Source organism: Pongo pygmaeus, chromosome 18 (genome assembly GCF_028885625.2).
Source record: "Pongo pygmaeus isolate AG05252 chromosome 18, NHGRI_mPonPyg2-v2.0_pri, whole genome shotgun sequence".
In the NCBI taxonomy this organism is placed as follows: domain Eukaryota; kingdom Metazoa; phylum Chordata; class Mammalia; order Primates; family Hominidae; genus Pongo; species Pongo pygmaeus.
Window position 1 is genome coordinate 75,470,297 of NC_072391.2, and position 21,329 is coordinate 75,491,625.

Here is a 21,329-nt window from a genome sequence, read left to right on the forward strand (position 1 = left end):
TCCATCTCCTGACCTCGTGATCCGTCTGCCTCGGCCTCCCAAAATGCTGGGATTACAGGCGTGAGCAACTTAATTTAATTTTTTAAAACAATATATGTCTCTTTGGAGTCAGGGAGTTTGTTGCAGTGATGTTTTGCAGACAGGTTTATTGGAACTGCTTGGTAGGTGATAGGTTTTTCTTTCTGTTTTTTAATTAAAAAATAAGATTGGCCGGGCGTGGTGTCTCACACCTGTAATCTCTGCACTTTGGGAGGCCGAGGTGGGTGGATCACCTGAGGTCAGGAGTTCAAGATCAGCCTGGCCAACATGGTGAAACCCTGTTTCTACTAAAAATACAAAAATCAGCCTGGCGTCGTGGTGGGCACCTGTAATCCCGGCTACTTGGGATGCTGAGGTGGGAGAATTGCTTGAACTTGGGAGGCGGAAGTTGCAGTGAGCTGAGATCGTGCTGCTGCACTCCAGGCTGGGCGACAGAATGAGACTCCATCTCAAGAAAAAAAAGATTTTTGTCAAGAATTCACATTTCTGGCCTCTGTTAAAAATATTGGAAGACATGGCAATAATTATCTGGGACTGAATAGCAGCTGCTTCTTTTTGGGCCAGGTGATCACCCCCAACCCCAAACCCCTATCCTTAACTCTTCTACTCCTTTGGATGTTATCCCTGCCTGGTTTAACCATCAACCCTGTAACTCCCCATCCTTTTAAACCTCCTCTACTCTTTTTATTCTTAGCACTTAGAACCCACTAACACTCTATGTAACTGTCTTACGTGTTCCATTTCTTGTTTCTAGACTGTCTCCCTCCAGTAGAATGTGCATTGTGCTATAGAGCAGCGCCATGTGATGCGATAGCAGGTCCTTTTTAAACATCTGTTGAAGGAGAAAATGAAGGCACACGTGGCCTTGCTGACATCTGAGTTTGCAACTTCTTTTATGCCTTCTGCTAACTGGGACCTCAGTGGGCTTCCCTGCTACACCCTCTGAGGTTCCCCACATCTGCCAAGCTGTTCCATCCCCAGTTCCTTGGTGCCTGCTGGTACTTCTGCCTGGAGAGCCCAGCCCTTCCACTTGTTCAGACCACAGTCTCTCATCTGGGAGGGACTGTTTGAGCACTATAACCTGTGTGAAGCTTTTCCCAGTGCCTGCAGACCGACTGGAACCTGCTCCTTCATTAAACCTGACAGGTGCATCCACCTGGCAGTTCTACCCTAAGACAATGAACTTCTTGAGGGAGGGAGATGTGACTTTTCATGCCTGGGACCCAGCAACTGGCTCACCTCCTACTGGTTAGTGGGTGATGACTGGATGGCTTCCAAATGAATTCAGGTGTCTTAACTACTGTTGGTCCTGACACCATGGCCACCTTCCAGAAATTTCCACATGTTAAGATTGCAGGCTGGGCATGTTAGTGGGTTCTAAGTGCTAAGATAAAAAAGAGTAGCTCACTCCTGTAATCTCAGCACTTTGGGAGGCTAAGGTGGGCAGATCACCCCAGGTCAGGAGTTTGAGACCAGCCTGAGCTACATGATGAAACCCTGTCTCTACTAAAAATACAAAAATTAGCCAGACATGGTGGCGGGCGCCTGTAATCCCAGCTAGTTGGGAGGCTGAGGCAGGAGAATTGCTTGAACTCCGGAGACAGAGGTTGCAGTGAGCCGAGATCACACCACTGCACTCCGGCCTGGGCGACAGAGCAAGACTGTCTCAAAAAAAAAAAAGAAAAAAAAAGATTGAACATGTGGAATATGAGAGAAATGAAAAAGACTGAATTCTGTTCCAACTGGGCTTTTGAATTTATTTTCGCACTTCCTATTTTTTGAGCTTGGGAATGCAAGGTGTAAGCTAAGAAAAGATAAGATGAAAGTATTGCTCTAACGCTCTGGCTTCCTTCTATTAGAGAAGAATGCAAATCTTTGCCTTATCTCAGTGATGGGCCCCACTTAACCCTTTGTCTTACTGAGAGCACTTTTCGGCAGATGATCAAGTGGAATTTACTATGATGGCCTGTCAAATCTTGAAATAATCTACCTTTCAAGGAAAAAAAGTTTAACTAGATGATTGTACCTTTTAGCCATATCTACAATTAATTTGAATGTATTGCAAGCTGTTTAAAATATTCCATTTATGAAGAAGGTAAGCCTAGCTTCTGGTAAATACACTACTAAGTGTTTATAGTACATTTCATATTTTACATGATTTCCTTTATAATTCTGCTTATCTTTTCATTCTAATTCCCTGAAGGACATATAAAAGAACCCCTGAAGAGAGTAATTACTGCTGTACTCTTTAACCAAGGCTCCTTTTGCAAAGAGAAATCTGAGCTGCTTTTTAAAGAAGGCCGTTTTTAAATAAAAATGCAAATAAGCTACTTTGTAACCACATTAATTACCCACCTAGCCTCTTATTACCATGTTTGTATTGTTTGCAAATACTATTTACAGTCGTGTGGAAATTAACATTACTGGTCCTGAGGAAAGATTGTGTTGGGGAGGTTGTGCTTTGGAACCAATTAGGGCGAACCTTGTCTCCACTGAGACTCTGGGGAAAAGCACAGCCTTGCAATGTCAAATAATAGCATTAGCTCTGACTGCATAGGCAGAGTGCTGTAATTATATTATTGGCCCTATTTTGCTTCTGCAATGAATTTCGTTGCCTGCATTGTAAAATCATCAGGTAGCAAAGTTTCTGCTAATGATTTAATGTACCCTCTGATCATTTTGGACAAAAGTCATGGTAAGATCCACAAGGCAATTTTATCACCCCCACTGACTACTGCCTGGTTTGAGCATTTTAAGTGAAGACAAAACATGATTCTCATCTCCTTGTTTCCTAGTGAATTCCTTCCCGCACAGAAGAGAAAATTACTTGTCTAATATATCATTTCAGGCATAAGGAGAAGGTGATATTGCATTGCAAATAATAGCAGTTAGTGGGAGTTGAGAGCCAGCACTGCAACAGACTCGTATCAGCCACTTGACCTCCATTATTCCTTATTCCTTGGTACCTCTGCGCCACCTGTGATATCAAATCCTTTTTAGTGCAAGGGAACAGAGGCTTGGCGATACTAAGAAACTCAGCCAGGGTCGGTCAGCTGTCAAGTGGCATTGCCGGCATCCAGATTGAGGGCCATCTGACTCCAAAGCCACCTGACTCTTTCCCATATACCACAGTTTCTAATACGATATTATACCCAGCTTTAATATGAGCACACCTCGTGGATGATGCTGTAAATTAGTTACCTCCCACCACACCACATCAAGTGTAATGGATATAATATGACTTTTCAGAATTCAGCTAATTACCAACTGAGCTTTACATTTTGTAACTTTTTTGACTGTCCATCAAAATGTCTTTGGGATTAAACATTTTTTTCATATGTTTTGAGGTCAATTTGAATCTAAGTTTAATAAACGTTACCATGAAACATTTCTGCCATCCTTTTAGGAAATATCTGTGAATAAACTCATTTTGTGACAGAAGGTTGTGTGTTTTTCCAGTGTTCATCCTAAGGAGAGAGGGGGAGAAGGGAAATAATACTTCATGTCTCTATTGCATGCCAAACGTTTATAGACATTATTTGATTTCATCCTTTAATAACCCCATGAAAAGGATGTCATTGTCTTCACTTGGCAAATGAGGGAGATGGCAGTGCAATCAAGACATATTGACAAGGAGAGGAGGTGAGCGACTTGCCCGAGGCCATGCTGCTGAGTCCTTGGCAGAAGCAGAATTTGAAAACAGAGCCCCCATATGTTTTAACTGCTCATTGGAAACTGACTAGGTCACGTACTCCTCCTCCTTCCCTGTGCTGGTAGTTTTTCTTTTATTTTCTTTAATTTCTTCCATTTCCTTTCCTTTTTACAGCAAATTTGTAGTTACAGTGGAGCAAAGGGCAGTTTTCACTCCTATTCCCTAAAACTGTAGTTTAACTAAAAAGTGGCCACTGCCTCCTGGTAGCAGTTGGTAAGCCATCCAGTCCCTGCAGGCGTCTACGCTCCAGGTCTCCAGTCTGAGGCTTGCCTCCTCGCTCCTGGGGCAGGTGCCTCTGGGGGTCTCTGCTAGGGCTTATCTGGTCATGCAGCTACTTCCAGACTGATTCCCAGATCTTGCATTTTTACATAGGACATCTCCAGCATTCAAAGAAGATCCTGGGAACTGGATTCCTACCAGAGGAATTAGAATGAAACCAGCAAAAACAAAAACGACACCCTCCCCCACCCCCCCGCACCCAATACACGTGCAAGGTAATATTTGATGTCAGTAGGAAAAAAATCCAGGGTTATAGGAGACAAACCATAGCAAGCAATGGCCTCTCACCTTTCCCTTCACACCCTCCACTCTGTCCACTTGTTTGTTCCTTCAATAAATACTGATGGAGAATGGGCTCTATGCCAGTGTTTCTCTGGATGTTGGCTGTAGGGATGAACAAAGGCAACTTCTAGGAGAAATTTCTGTTTTTGACGCTCTCGTGGCTGCTTCCTGTGTCTTAATATTGTGCTTAAACTGCCACTTCTTCAGCTATTGATTTCAGGCATTATCTAATGACTTTTGCTGTTATGGGCATGGATTTAGCTCATTTTTACCATCTTCCATAGTGGTATCACCTTCCTCCCATTATGTTTGTAACTTCAGATTTTGTATATTTTGCATATGTCCATATGTAAACATCTTTTATATATATATATATATATATATGCATGCACACACATGCATACATATATGTAATGGTATATATACATGTATGTTTCCATTTTTGCTCAAACTGCTCTGGACAGTTCTTTGCTCTGGGAGTTCTTTACTCCCTGTCTCATAAAGAAGAGGCAGTTTGTACCCTGATCATTCCCTCTACCTCTTCTTTCCCCTTTCACCCGTAACTTCTGCTACTTATACTTCTGCTTTATCGTGGTCCATAACATTCACCTTCCACTCTGTAGCCATAATTAACTCTCCCGTGCATTGCACTTTGGGAGGCTGAGGTGGATGGTCGAGGTCAGGAAATTGAGACCATCCTGGCTAACATGGTGAAACCCCGTTTCTACTAAAAATACAAAAAATTAGCCAGGCGTGGTGGCACATGCCTGTAATCCAAGCTACTCGGGAGGCTGAGGCAGGAGAATCACTTGAACCCAGGAGGCGGAGGTTGCAGTGAGCCCAGATCGTGCCACTGCACTCCAGTCTGGGTGACAGAGTGAGACTCCGTCTCAAAAACAAACAAACAAACAAACAAAGAACAACAACAACAAAAAACTCCCATGCATTATCTATGGATTGACTGTAAAAGATGAGAAGCAATAAATATGTCCATCACTATGGCCATCTAGAAATTTCTCACCCAAGGACCAACTACTCTTTCCCTGTGTTGTATTTCCTGCTCTGAGGGTCCGGCATCATGACTTTTGTACCACCCAGGAAAGCCAGTGTTCTCATGGGCTCTTCTCTTTTTTAAGCTCTACCAGATGCTAGCACTGTGGCATGCCATTAGCTCACTAGCAGCTTAAAGGGTACAGGTTCTGAATCTCCTTAGTGCTACTCACCTGTTATTTCTGAGCCTGAGTAGATGATCTTCTTTTATTCAGACGTCTGTGTCACGTATACATGACATCCTACCCCCTTCCCATAAAAAAATCACATTTGTAAATGTCTCTCTTAGGCTGAGTTCCAGACTCCAAGATCCCTCTTCCCTCTTGTCCGAATCCAGCAGCTGATGGCATTTATGTCTGTAGATTTCACTGTCAATGAGTCATTGACAGACTAAGCAGGCTGTTGGATGGAGTGATCAATGGCATGAGGGAAAACACTAATGTATGCAAGAAGAGCCATTTCCTAGTAGGAAAAAGATTTATGTATGGAGCCACAAAGGTGATGGCTTCAGTAGAAATCACCAAGGACCTGGTAGTCAATGTGCAACCTAATTTTCTTTTGAAAGCTGTAGGAATGGCAAGGGAGGAAATAAATAATGCATTTCTTTATATCTCCTGTTTTAAGTTACTGAGTGTCGCCAAGAGATTTCTAAGGCCAGACATCGAGTCAGCTATAAAACTGGAAGGAGCAATGTTTGCTGACTGTTGCCTCAGCTGCTGACCCTGATCTCCTCTGCACATAGTAGGCAGCTTAAAAATTCCTCCCCAGACTTCTGATTTTTATGTGACTCATTGCTAAGTTGTCTGGGTGTGTTTTAATTCCTTTCCCCCTGCTGACAGTTCTTTAAGCGGATGTCTATAAAGGTTGGGGCATTCGCTCTTACAACAATAAGGAAAAGAAAGGAGGAAGGAATAAAAAAGAGAGAAAAGGAATTAAAAAAAGGTTTGGTTTAGATGTCTGATTTCTCTGAGCCTCAGTTTCCCAGCATGTAAAATGTTGTGAGGGCTCACACTGGTATTTTCCAGGTGCTTAGCAGAGCATCCATTACACCATAAAGCATTACAAAAATTTTTAATATCATCATTATTACTGTGCTTTCCCTTGAGGTTTTTTTTTTTTTTTAAATCAGTTAATCCACATACGGGGAGATCTGACTTCCTTGTTTAAGGCCCTGGGGAATTTTTGTTATCTGTAGAGCTGGATTAATTTTAGAGTGTGGTGGCCTTTGCCCAAGGTGAATCTGTCTGTTTATAGAAAGTGTCACCAAGTTCTGTCTTGGGCCCGTCCACTCGGTTATGTGTGCTGGGACCCTGGGTGGAAGCAGTTTGCACGTGTGCATTCACAATGGGCTGTGCTGGAGGGGAATTCAGGCATCACTCCCAAATTCCATTCATGCAATTAAAAATTCCTTTCATTTTTATTTGTGAGAGGGTATGGGTGCACAGCGGACGGCAAACAGAAGAAAAGCTTTTGATTGAAAGGTAAACATTTACTTCTGCCTTTTAAATAGACACAGCAAGTCTCTTTACTCTCATGGAAGCAGTTATAAGGAACATAGAGCTGAAGAGAATATTACCATGTCTGGTCTTTCACTATGCCCATATTAATCCACCCTGGATAGAAGGGACTGTACTATTTGGAAATATCTAAATAAAATGTTTTTGTCATAAGGTGTTAAAATGTACTCATTAACGTGGCAGTGTATTCCTTTTCTTCTGTGATCATTGAAATAGGGAAGGAATTTCAACTAAGAACCAAAATGATTGTCTGTTAAGACACTTATTTTTTGAGAAGATAAATTAATATAACATTATTATGTGGGGAGTATGGAAAGGCTAAGGTTGTAAGGAAAACTTATTAAACTTATGAGAATATTGAAAGCATGAGAAGGCATGACCAGAACGTATTAATGATTTGGGCTTGGTTATTCTAAGACTGTATTCTAAGTCTAAAATGTTGATAATTAAGATCTCAAATTATAAATGTTTGGCAAAGTCAAATAAATGAGTAGCAGGTTGAAAAAAAAAGGCAAGAGAGAAGCAGGTATTAATAGTTTTCCAAAACAATTTAGTCCCTTGTGGAAGAGAGTCCTACCCTAGCCATGCCTACCAGGTTGTGTTTGTGGGATTATTTCTGAGTCACCCTTAAGCTCATCTTTACCCCCCTCCCAGACCCCCAGTCCCCTCACTGGGCATTCCTTGGATTATTTATTTATTTATTTATTTATTTATTTATTTATTTTTTGAGACAGTCTCACTTTGTCGCCAAGGCTGGAGTGCAGTGGCGTGATCTTGGCTCACTGCAACTTCTGCCTCCCAAGTGATTCTCTTGCCTCAGCCCCCTGAGTAGCTGGGACTACAGGCACGTGCCACCATGCCTGGCTAATTTTTTGTATTTTTAGTAGAGACGGGATTTTGCCATGTTGCCCAGGCTGGTCACGAACTCCTGAACTCAGGCAGTCCACCCACCTCGGCCTCCCAAAGTGCTAGGATTACGGGTGTGATCCACCACACCCAGCCTTCATTTTGTTTTTTATTTTTCCTCTTTAAACTCTACTTGTAACCACCCCTTTCCTTTCCCAAACTTTTACTAGCTTCTTCCATCCTGGTCTTGCAATCTGGCTGAAAACCTGCTAAATAAGGGAACAATTTTGACATGGCTCCTGGACTCCCCACAAACCTAGTTGATTCCAGACCAGTAATGTCTTGGGGACACTGTTGTCCCATCTTCCTTTCTAGGCTGGGCTCAGATTACTGACATGGAAGAGTTGTTGGTCCTGGTGCAACATGCCATGACCATAAGGCCTCTGGTAGAAAGGAAGGAATGAAGGGTGGTTCTCCAAGCCCTTGGCTCATGCCTCATCCTTCTATTCCCTTCCTTTTCCAGGTATGTAGCTGGTCAGGTTTCTTAAATTCAGTGGATCTGGCTTTATACATTTTAAGCCTTAGGTTGTTGGAACACAGCTAAGTTGGTCATCTTTTCAAGAACTGAATCTCAAAAAAGCCATCTAGACCTTGGTTGTAACCATCACATTCATTGACTTGGTTGTTGATCTGTTTGTCAGATCAGTTTTCTGTTTGGGGAACATTTTTGTAAGTGCATGTATTTCAGCTTTTAACATTTTAAAAATAAAATTTCATTGGGAAAGAAATTTCATTCGACTGGAGTACCAGGAACTTAGAATGAATCCATTTGTCAGCAGTATTTATACCCTGTCTAAAAGAGTGTCCTCCCAGTTCTCTGTCTCTGTACTGTGTCCCCACTTTAAAAAATAGCTCAACCTCTCATTATATTTGCAATTTTTTGTTTTTTTCATTGCCTGGTGGGTTTTTTTTTGTTTTGTTTTTTTAAATGCTCCATGAAGAAAAGACATTTGTTGTGTTTACCACTTGAATTCCTGGAATAGTTCCTGGAACAGTGTAGGTGAATAAATGAGCAATTATTTTGTCCTCAGCACTATAACTGATGTTGAGAAGGTCAAAACAGAAAATAAAAACATGTTTCAGTAGTACCAGTTCCTGCACAGGCTGTCTGCCAACTACAGAAGTAAAAGGAATAGAATTAGGCCATCTGGATTATGGTGGTAAAACAAAACACAATCACATCCCGCCTCAGCCTGTCCTTGAACTGGTGTCTTTAGAAAGGGGAGGTCAAGTAAAGGCCATAAGGCTAGATGGTGGGGAAGAAAGAGGCCTGGGGACAGGTGAGAAACTGCAGTGCCTGGCGGAGTTCATTTAACCTCACTGTGGTTCTGTTGGACTTAGTGCAAAATCAAGACACCCACCTTTGCCTGCCCATCCTGCAATGGTTTGGGGGGCCCCAAGAAGATGACTGGGGAAGTACATTTGGCAAACTGCAGCACTGATTCATGTTCTGGGACGAATCAATACTAAGCAAGTTTAATGATGGGTAGGTTCATTCAAAAGGGAAATATGTTTTAATGGAGAAGAGAAATTTGTTAGGTTGTATAATAAAAATTTTGAGTGTATTTGGATAGAAGTTTATGAAGGAAAAGGCAAAATTCTCTGTGTCTTTATGGGGAGATATTCAATATGCTTTTTCTTGGCAGAAATAAAACATATTCAATAATATAATTAGGCAAACTTGTTTTAGTTGACAAGAAGACCGTGTCTCCATCTGCAAGATGAAGGCAATATCAAGAGATGTCAGTTAACATTCTTGCGACCACAGGTAGGGAGGAGAACTGGGGAGGAATTTATGGATAGGTGAGAGCATAAAAATAGATGGGGAAGGGATGGGGGAGCAGGTAAAATAATGAGGCTCAGTGTTCAAGAAGGTCTTGGGCAAGCTCATGCTAGTCATTTTCCTCACTGGTGTGGTAGTGACAGATGAATCACATTTTACTCTCCTCCCTTTCTCATAGTGTGATTACATAAAGGAGACCTTCCCTGGAAAAAGCTGTATGCATGGCTTTTGAGAGTGGGCCTGGGCTAACAGTGAGTGTGGAAGCTTGCTGCCTTAAATTCTTTCCAATTCTGGAGAGTTGATGGGTAACAAGTGTGTATCTATAGTCTGCTTGGACATGGCGGTGTGGCCACTGACATGTTGTCAGCCATCCCCTCAACTCCAGGGACAGAAATGGTGAGAAGGTGGTGAGGGCGCTGTCTGCCCGGAGGCGGGACAGTTTGTAGTACCTGTAGCAAGAGCATGTCTTTGGGAGCCATAGCAGCTGGCTTCCTATTGGGAGAAAACAAGCATGTGAAAAGCTGTTTATTACCAGATGTGGGCAGACCCTCCAGCCTTTTTTTCTTCTTTTAAACCCTAATCTCTTTAAAAAAATTTTTTTATTTTTAATGTTTATGGGTACATAGTAGGTGTTTATTTGTGGGGTACATCTGATGTTTTGTTACAGGCATGCAATGTGAAATAATCACATATGAAGAATGGAGTATCCAACCCCTCAAACATTTATCCTTTGTGTTACAAACAATCCAATTACTCTCTTATTTAAAAATGTACTATTTAAGTTATTATTGACTATAGTCACCCTGTTGTATTGTCAAATAGTAGGTCTTATTCATTCCTTGTATTTTTTTTTGTACCCATTGACCATCCCCACCTCCCCATCAATCCCCCACTACCCTTCCCAGCTTCTGGTAACCATTTTTCTGCTCTCTATTTCCGTGAGTTCAGTTGTTTTGATTTTTAGATCCAAGAAACACAATCTTAGACGCATAGTAGGTGCATTCTGTTGCCATCTGAATCATGGGACTGCAGAATCAGAGAGTCAGGAAGGCCCTGAGAAATACCTGATTACACACCTAGGTGCTGGGATGAGAAATATGAGGGAAGGAGAGAAAAGATGAGCCTCAGATTGCATAGCAAGTCTGTGATGGAAGCAAAGTTAGACCCTGTTGATTTTTATGTCTTACCTCCTTGCCATTAGTTAGGTAAATTTAGACCACCATATTTTCTAAGATCAGAGAATAGAGAATTTTAAATTCTAGATTCTTGCCTTGTGGATGTTGAAAAGAAGAATGAAAAGTTATTTGGGACATCCAATCAGTTAATAAATAATTATGAATGAATGAACTGTTTTGTTGAAGACACTCTGTTATGGCAGACATGAACATGGGGCTTAAATCAGTCCTGACATCTAGAAGCTCAAATCCAGGAGGCAGAGAAGTTGGATATTAAAGAACTCTGTGGTGAGCTGGACAGGATGACATAACAATTATAGAAGTTCAGAGCACAGAGCAGTCTTTTCCGGTGATGGGGATGGAATATGGGGGTCATGGAAGACTTTGTGGAAGAGTTGGAAGTAGAATTATTATTGTTGAAAAGAGATGGGGAGGTAGGTAGACAAACAGAAAAAATGCCATAAAACAATAAGTTAGGATAGAAAAACTCCATGTATCCATATGTCAGTTGGCCCATCTGTTCGTTCATACATCCTTTCATTCTTCTATCCATCCAACCATCCATGCATCCATCTATCCATCCACACAACCACTCATTTTTCATTCATCTGCCCATCTGCCCAGCTACCCATCCACCCTTCCATACATTCATCTAGTAATCCATTCACCCATCCATCCACTCATCTATCCACCCATCCATCCACCCATCCATCTATCCATCCATCTGCCAATCCACCCACCCTTCCACTCACCCACCCATCCATCCACACTTCCATCTGCCTTTCCAATTATCCACCCTTCCATGCATCCATCTACCCACTCATCTACCCTTTCATACATCCATACACATCTATCTGTTCATTCATCTATCCATCCATGCATCCTTCCTTCGTTGTTTTATTCCTTCTATCCATCTATTCATCTACCCACCTACCCACCTATCCTTCACCCATCTGGCCATCCATCCTTCCACCCACACCTGTCTTCCTTCCTTCCTTCCTTCCTTCCTTCCTTCCTTCCTTCCTTCCTTCCTTTCTTCCTTCCTTCTTTCCTTCCTCCTGTCCTCCCTTCCTTCCTCCCGTCCTCCCTTCTTCCTCCCGTCTTCCTTTCCTTCCCTTCCTTCTCTTTCTTTCTTTTGTTCCTTCCTTTCTTTCCTCCTTCCCTTCCTCCCTTCCTCTCTCCATTATTAACTTGCTGGTATTTTGTTTCACCATTGCATTGTGTTTATCAATAGACGATTAGTGGAAGAAGAGAATAAATCAGGTGAAGTCTTTGTAGGATCTAGAATGTCTAGGCTAAGGAGTTTGAAATTTTTTATACTATGTTCTACTGGGAACCATTTCAGGGTTTTGAGGTATAGTATGATATAATAACAGCTATGCTAAATTCTTTGAAGTTATTGGTAGTGGAATATCAATCCAGAATGAAAATAAATAATTTTAGAAATGAGCCTGTCATTGAAATATACTTTATTTCTCGTTAAATTTCCCAGCAAAAGTATTTTAGTTGTTAAAATAAAGGAACAACCATTAGAAAGGAGGAGGAGAAGAATTAGAAGAAAAAAAAAAGGTAAAGGTAAAGTACCTTGGTATTTTAGGGTTTCTAAGATTAGGAACTTTAAATGTTGACCCCATTTTGGTCTTTACCTTCAAAAGATGGGAGAAAGACTGAGAGAAGTTTCTAAGCTGATGCTGCTCTACTACCTGGAGTAGGAATGAGAAACCATCTATAAATATTACCTTCAGTGTTTCCGTCAAAAATTTAGAATTTCACCCTATTCTATTTTTAATTCTGGTTTAAGACTGAAGGGGTTCTTGGTGAATACTTTTGTAGATACAACTAATAGTTATGAAAATCATTATCGATTACCTCCAGGGTTCAGAGTATTGGGCTGAATGTCTTCTCTCACCCTCAGAACTACCTTTTGACGAGAGTGTTAATTATTAACATATTTTAGATTATTCAGACAACTGCAATATTTAAGGAATACGTCCAAGGTCACACAACTAAAAAGAAGTGACAAAGTATGGTTTCAGACCCTTTTAGTCTTTTCTGTGTTGCAAAATTGAGATAATGATAATAGCTAATGATACCTCTCCCTTACTGAGAATTGAATGTTTTATGTGAATTAAAAAGTTTAATCTGCATAGTGTTTCATCAAGATAGATTCCTTGTTATCCTCATTTTGCAGATGAAGAGACTCAGGCATGCAAAGGTGAAGTAATTTTGCCAGGGCCAGAGGGCTAAGGAAAGGGAGAATTGGGATTAATTCTACATTGTCTGCTGGTAATACCTGTTGCTCATTTTTACCAGTTAAAACTGTTTTATGAGCTTTTGCCCACTTTCTAAAAATATGATGGTCTTAATTACTCACATGGACCTACTCTATCCCAGGCAGATGCCACAAATTATTTTGTGTTTTCTTTTTGTATGTATTTATGCTGTTTCCTCATCTTTAAATAATGGGCTTTGATGGCTCTTCTTCTACATAAATTGTTACATATCTGTATCATAGAATCTTAAAAATTATTTGATTCAAATGTATACATAATTTTCATATCCCTGATAGATATTGCCAAATGTTTACCAGAAGTGAATCAAGTAGTTTTTCTACCAACATCATCTAAGAGGGCTTGTCTTATTACATCTTTGTCAACACTAAGTATTATCTCTTACTTTTTTTTTTTGGTAATCTTTGTTACTTTGTTAGGATTAAAGTAGCTTTTCATTTTAATTTTCACTCCTTTAATTGAGAAGCAGAACGTATTCTTTTTTGGTGACTTGTTTCAGAGTCTCTTTAGTTTGAAGATGCAATAGATGTAGCATCTGTCATATCCGGTAACAGGATAACAGTGCATTGCTGGGATGATGAGGCTGCAGTGAGCTGTGATTGTGCTACTGCATTTTCAGCCTGGGTGACAGAGCAAGACCCTATTACAAAAAAAAAAAAAAGGGTCTGTTTCCAACCATGCTTTTTTATTTTATTTTATTTTATTTTATTTTATTTTCCTGTTTTTGAGATAGAGTCTCTTTTGCTCAGGCTGGAGTACAGTGGTGTGATCTTGGTTCACTGCAGCATCAACCTCCTGGGCTCAAGCAATCCTCCTACCTCAGCCTCCTGAGTACCTGGGATTACAGGTATTTGCCACCACGCCCAGCTAATTTTTGTATTTTTAGTAGAGACAGAGTTTCGCCATGTTTGCCAGGCTGGTTTCGGACTCCTGACCTCAGGTGATCCGCCCGCCTTGGCCTCCCAAAGTGCTGGTATTACAGGCATGAGCCTCTCCATCTGGCCTCAACAGTGCTCTTCTGACGAGGTTGATCATATGCCAATGTTTTATTCCTTCGTGGAGCTCAGAGTAAGCTTGTTTTACTGGACGTTTTCTATAATAAAGCTAGGTGATGGTGAATCACTCTAATTACCAAAAAGCTGTCTTTGATAACAGTGTAGGAGATAAGGAAGATAGAAATAACATTTGAGTAATTCTTTGCCATTCTGTCTCTGAATCTTGAAATAAATACTCTTGAATTTATATATTCTTGGTCCTTTAGGAGCCATAAAAACATACCGTTACATATGTATATGAAATGGTGAGAAACTGCATATTTATTAAGAGTCACGACCCTTAGGACTAGATAAATCAAATTAAATCTCATAAAAACCTGTTATGGAATATGAATACGTGGGACTATTTTTTCTTTTAGGGTCTCTTTATTAATTTTGTCATGTTTAATATGTTGCAGTTGCAAACAAAGGCATAAATGCATGCGTTCATTCCTAATTAATTTATGTAATTGGGTTTTATAAATTTAGGTGTTTAGGAAGCTGTGCATAACACACTCCATTTACTGTGTGCTGTAGCCAATAAAAGCATAATAGAAAGAAATATAGTTTGAAGCTCACTTCAATGGTAAATATAGATTAGCTGTAAATGATATCTTTGTAATGTTTATTTTAAATTTTGCGATGCTGCAGATTTTCTGAACATACCAATTAATGTTCTTATTTGAAATAATGACTAGTTAATTACTATAAATTCTAAGTGCTCCATCTCTGACAATTAAAAATTGTCTTACAGCTTTTTATTTATTTATTTATTTATTTTAGTTCTTTCCAAATTATATTAAGTGCAGCATCTGGAGAAAGAAGAATAGGAATGGAAGGAGTGTGTTTAAAATATGGGTGGTTTTGTCAATTCCTATTGGGAGTGCTTGTATTTGAATGTATATACATATGCACATTTATGTGTAATGTCTATTTCATGCTAAATAGGGCGTGAACAAGTTGAAAAATATGAAATGCAGTTTGAATTTTTAAAATAGGTTATAAATTATAACATGAAAATCAAATACAATGGGTAAAACCAGTAAATTTTAAATAAGTTTATGTTTGTCGTCGTGATGTGACGTGACGTTACCTGAGATCTCAACTCATCAAGGACCTCTGCAGCCCGAAAAGACCAACTAGAATGATTTGATCAGAAAGGGAATGGGTATTAGGCTGCTCCACTGATACTTTATCCACTTCGGGAGAGAGCCTGTTCCTTCGTCATCTAGCTCAAGCCAACTGTCAGAAATGCACGTCAGAGCTACACAATTCTATCCAAGGCGTTAACTGTTGTCAAGTCTGTTTTTTATGAATATGTTTCAATATAAGAAATTGTCTTAGGTCCAAAGTGAAACGTCTTCCTCCTTGACTCATAGCAAGCTCATGCAGCTATTTGAACATTGTTCTGTATAATATGTGCACCTTTGAGAAATCCCATGATTCTCGGTATTCTTTGTAAATCTAATACCTTCCATCCAGAGAGAGAGTATACATGTGGGGTCAATTGGGAGTACCTTTTGTATCCTCTAGTCTGAGCCTTACAGGTTAAAGGAGAATGTTGGATTTGCTTTTGAAAGTATGGGCTTGCGGAGATTAAAAAAACAAAAAAAGAAACCTTGAATAATCGTGTATAAATATAAATACTGTATGTAGAATAAGTGTAATGGATCACATTTATGATGAAATATGTATGTCTTTCCAAGGTAAGACCTTCATAATTCATTTATAAGTTACCTGCTTTCCCTTACATGTAAGTAGCAGAATAGTAATTTTCTTCGTTCTTTCTGAAGAATTGCCACACAGGGAATGAAAAGAAAAAAGGATAAACTTCTCTCAAACAGCAGAATGTCATTCAGAGATAACTGGAAAAAAGTACGAGAAAAGCCAAAAAGAAAAAAAAAAAAATTGCCGGTCCTGGTGATGTTGGAAAAATGACGTGTTAGCTGAAGTTCCAGACGCCGAGCTTCATCTATTTTGTCATGTTATGACAGAAATCATTACAAGGGTGATAGGTTTATTTATAAAGACTTGCTTCAATATTCAAAGTACATCTATTCTAGCATTCCTCATTTTGAGCCAGGCTGTGGATCAAGATGAAAGAAAAATTAAATTGTATATTGAAGAGCTCTTAATTGAGCTGTGCTGTATGTAATGGGGAAGCATCGGCTTCAGGCAGTCGATACTACTGAGGATTTTTAACGTCCTGCATCATGAGACTGTCAGTTTGCTTTGGAGAATGCAAACAGGCTAATGACAAAGCCCTGCAAACTTTTGTAGTTGCTGCTGGTCTCTTTGGAAGGCAAGTGCTAATTTACCCACAATTGAAACCTGGCATACACACACGCATGCACACACACACACACACACACTCTCTCTCTCTCTCTCTTTCTTTGTCTCTCTCTCACAAGGAACTAAATCCTGCATTTTCTCACCAGAGGGCTAATGACACACTTCTTAGTCACCCAAAACCTATTTCCTAAGGAGTCATTTTGGGGCTTGTTTAAAGTTTTTAATGTAAGGCGTTATATAATATTAGATTTCCCCTCTTTTTCCTTAATCAATGTAAATTCAATTGCATTTCAGAGGGTGGCTGAGTGGCATTTCATCATCTCTAATATCCATTTAAAAATGTTAGGTCTACCCAGTTATAATTCTCAAAAGTAGCCTATCAGTGGTTTAATATGTTATCTCCATTCTCTAAGGCAGTGTTAATTTCCTTTTGTAGTTAATCTATCCTACTACCAAATTTAGTATATTTATAGTTAAAGATTCTGTTAAGACCTAAGTGATTTAAGTACATCTGGGATAAAGTGGCCTTGGCTTTAACTATGAAACAAATTTTCTTTATTTCATTCTCTTCACTGATAAATCCATAGTAACTGGAGGCATTTTTAGAATTGTGGGCAATTTCAGCCTCTAAAGTTTGATTAAAGATACTTCAGATATTCCTACTGAGAAGCTAGAGGGCTGAAAGGAATTTATTTTGGGTTCTGGCCCTAGTGCGGCTCAGTGGAAGAGAACAGACACTGTGAGTTTAATTCCCACGCTGACAATTTCCCACGAGTCTAGGGTGGGTGTTACTTTTCAAGAAGGTGATGGTAGAACTGCTGGAGACTTCTTATGGCTGTGGCAGGGGACTCACACCTCACAAGGAGTCCAGAGGCATGGCTTTGAAGAGCTCTTTTCATTCATTCTTCCTTTTGTTCACTTGTTCATCAAATACGTGCGTGGGCCTACTGTGTGCTGAGCACTGATCTTGTCAGGTTCTTGGAGAAGACTTCATTGGTGAGGTGACCTTTGAGCTGAGTGTATGAGTGCAAGAGAGAGCGATCACACCTGAGAACTGCTTAATAAAGTCCCTGGTGTCTTGAAGACACTTGCAGACCTTGGCAGTTGCTGTTGCTCCTGCTGCTGCTGCTGCGATGATGTCTTGGAAACTTAGAAACCAATAGGCTGCTGGACTGTGTGCTTAGAATTAGTGTGCTAACTCTGTTACCAACCCTGTAGAAAAGTGGTTCCAGAAGGAAGAGTTCCCGGTGAGAATGAATAACGGAGTGGCTTTGCAGTGGGAACCTGGCTTTGCAGCACAGCTAGGATTGGAGAAGATCTTCCCAGCAGGGAGAAGAACTCAAAGAACATGCATGAAGGGAGGAAGGTTGCACGAGTGGGAGGGAGCAGAATATGGTGTGGAAAGAACGAGGTTCAAATCCAGGCTCTGTCATTAACTGCCCCTACCCTCTCTGAGCTGAATTTGTTTTGGACACTGGAGATAATGCATGTTAACATCCTGGTAGCTCTGTTTATTTGCTACCATGGTACATAATCATGGGGAGCTCTATTTATTTGATCATCTTCTTTTGTTATTATTATTTGGTGTATTTGGGAACGGCATGTGGGAGCAGCAAGCAGGTGAGCATCCTGTTTGGAATGCAGGGCTGGGAACTGCCCTGCCAAGTCCAGCCTCATTCCAGAGGCTAGCACCTGGCCTCAGCTGTAGAGCTGCTGGGAGCATTTCAGCTCTCTGCTTCTTTGGCAGTCTAGTGCTGTCACAGAAGGAAAGCTCACTCCATGGAGAAGGGGGGATTGATTTCTTCTCTGAGGGCAGCGGCTGATCAATCTAGACTGGTAGGAACAGATGTAACCTCAGAGGAAACAATTTGCATTGGCCAAAGCAAGTCAACGGCCATCCCCAAATTCAAAAGGACAGGGAAGTGTTATCCTACCGTGTGCCCTAAAGGATCCAGGCCCCAGGAATGGTGGTGATTTGCCAGGGGAAAATGGAGGAGTAACCCCTTCTTTGACTACCTCTGTAGTTTGTATTGGATTATGCAAAGACCCATGAGGACTGATAGATGGGCTGTGTCTGCATTTGAGTTTTGTAGCTGAAATGTAGGCGAGTTCACCTAGGTCCCCTTCATGACAAGGTGGTGAGAAACATTTTCTTGTTCTACAAATCTGAATTAGGTCCACGAAAGAGGGTATGCAGCATACAGAGGAACCAAAAAGGACGCAAGATTTAGGATAGATATTGCACCTCGGGAGGCCTTCCTGGTCTGCCCTTGATAACTCATGAACAGTCTGATAATCCTGGAAGGCAAAGTAAAAGCCAACCTCATGAGAAAGAGATGGAACACAGGATGGAACTTGAACTGCTTAAAATGGCTTTTCTCAGGCCGGCTGCACTGGAGTGTGCTGCTGTAACAAACACACCCGGATCTCAGCAGCTTAGCATGGTGAATTCATTTCCCATTCATGATATCTGACCACAGATGGGAGGTAAGGGGCTATGCTTTAAAGTCATTCAGGGATCTGGCTGGGTCCGATGCCTCACACCTGTAATCCCAGCACTTTGGGAGGTGGGCGGATCACTTGAGGTCAGAAGTTTGAGACCAGCCTGGCCGACATGGTGAAACTCCATCTCTACTAAAAATACAGATTAGTCAGGTATGGTGGCGTGCAACTGTAATCCTGGCTACATGGGAGACTGAGGCACAAGAATTGCTTGAACCCTGGAGGCAGAGGCTGCAGACGGCTGAGATCATGCCACTGTACTCCAGCCTGGGTGACAGAGTGAGACTCTGTCTCAAAAAAAAAAAAAAAAAAAAGTCCTTCAGGGATCCAGGCTGACTTCAGCACCATCTCTTACATGTGTCTCTGTTCTTTACCTAATATAAGGGCGCATGGGAGATTAGTGTCTGGCTTGAACACTTCCACTCAGAAATCTTGCTTCTCCACCACAATCCATTGGTGAAAGCAAGGCAATGGTCATGCCCCAATTAAAAAGATAAGTGCAGTCCTACTGTGTGCCCTAAAGAATTGAAGATCGGGATACTTGTGAGAAGCTCTCACAATTGCCATAGTGGCAATGCGAATGGCATCTATTTTTAATGTGACTGAGAAAATAATTGGTCAGATATTGCAGGATTTTTGTGGGGGAGAGGGTGGAAAAGAATTTACAGATTAAAAAAGAACTGGCATAGCACCTAGATTTTAAACAGAAGGAAAAGATGACACTGGGGACCAGAGACACAGAAATTTCACTTCTGTGCCATGACAAATACCAGGGAGATGTAATTGCAAAATGAGGCTGCAAATGTCTTACCCAGGGAACTAGGTAACAACCTGCTTGGCTTCATAAAGAAGGAATAATATCCAATTAGGCTAAGTGTATTCGGTGCCTGAGTGACAAGCCCTGGAGACCTCAGGGCCTCTGGGGCCCCCAGGGCGGTTTCAGGAGGCTGTCTCCAGACCTGTCCGGGGTGTGAGCATGTCACGCTCTGGCCCCACGCCTCCCCTCTACAGCTGCCTCTGCTCTTCTAAGCACTGAAATGAGAGGCGTAACCTGTGTTCCAGAGTCTGCCCCTCTCAGCCACTGGGGCAGGGGCACCTGGCCCGTCAGACTCACCTTGCCTCCCTGCTGCCCATGCCCTGCTGCCTAGGGCTGGGCTCATGACTGGGTCCACATCAGCTCCACATTGCAGGCTGACCCCCTGGACCCTCAAGTCTCAGGATCCCTATCTCCCTGTCAGTGCTTTGTCACCCAAAGTCACTGCAGCTCCTCTTGAGTGCTTTCAAGGTCAGACGGAGGGGTCCCAGTTCAAGCTAATTCCTACCTGTGCGATCACTAGCCAAGTACTGAACCTCTCTGAACTTCAATTTCCTCATCTGCAAAAGGTGGTTGGTTTGTAATTGTTCCTACCTCTTAGGGCTTTTGTGAGAGTTTAGATGAAAAACCACCAAGCAACAGTGGCTGGCATTCTGTGCACAATCAATGTCTGCTGCTGTTAGCTCTGTGGTTGCTGTCTGCACTCCCACCCCTGTCATCCTCCAAGTCTGATCTCCTCCCGAAGCCTCTTCCTGGACCTCAGCCCTCAGGGATTGCACCTCCCTCTGAATATGCTGTCCCTTCTAATCATGCCATTTAGCCGCACTGCCTAGCACTTTCTTTTTTGAATATTCATGTCCCAGGTCCCTGAAAAAGTTGCTAAGCCTGCTAAAAGCAAGGCCAGGCCTTTCTTTCTTTGTAACCTTAATGCCCAGCGATGCTCCATTCAGTTTGACCCTCAGTTGGCTTCATACTTTGATTTTATGTCTTTATTTGTTTGTTAATGAGCTACTTTATCATTGTGAAAATAGTTAAATATCAATAGTCAATGAATAAATATTACCAAAAAAAAAATCTTTGTCGTTTAAAAATTTGGAGATGAACTGGAAACTAGGGATACTACTTGGTATATTTTAGTTCTACTGATATGACAGTATTTGATACTTAATCATATTCAAGCAGCTTTACAGAGACTACCATGAGAATGGGTTAAATTAAGAGGATTGTCTTTGCTGTTTAGCCAATATGGGCCAAAGTTCAGTGGTTTGAGACATGGCGGGGTTTGGTAGTAGATGTAGGATATTGCTGGGCAAAGAGTGTTAGAGGATGGATGATTGCATGATATTTCTGGCTTTGCTCTTTAACTGTGCGCTCTTTGTAAAATCACTTAAGTCCCATGGGTCATTTTCTTCCCCATATCAAGCACCTGCTATGTATCAGGTGTTGTGCTCACGTGGTGTTTTATGCACAGTGTTTCATCTTTGTTAGTCTTCATGATGATTGATATGGTTTGGCTGTGTCCCCACCCAAATCTCATCTTGAACTGTAATCTCCATAATCCCCACGTGTCGAGGTAGGGACCTGGTAGGAAGTGATTGGCCCGTGGTGGCAGTTTCCCTCATGCTGTTCTTGTGATAGCACATGAGTTCTCGT

The 21,329-nt window shown here is 41.3% G+C and overlaps 1 protein-coding gene across 4 annotated transcripts in view; it reads left to right on the forward strand.

Annotated features, from left to right (window-relative positions):
* WWOX (WW domain containing oxidoreductase) overlaps positions 1–21,329 on the forward strand; it is a 1,116,547-nt gene that overhangs the window by 92,675 nt on the left and 1,002,543 nt on the right. The window lies entirely within an intron of this gene.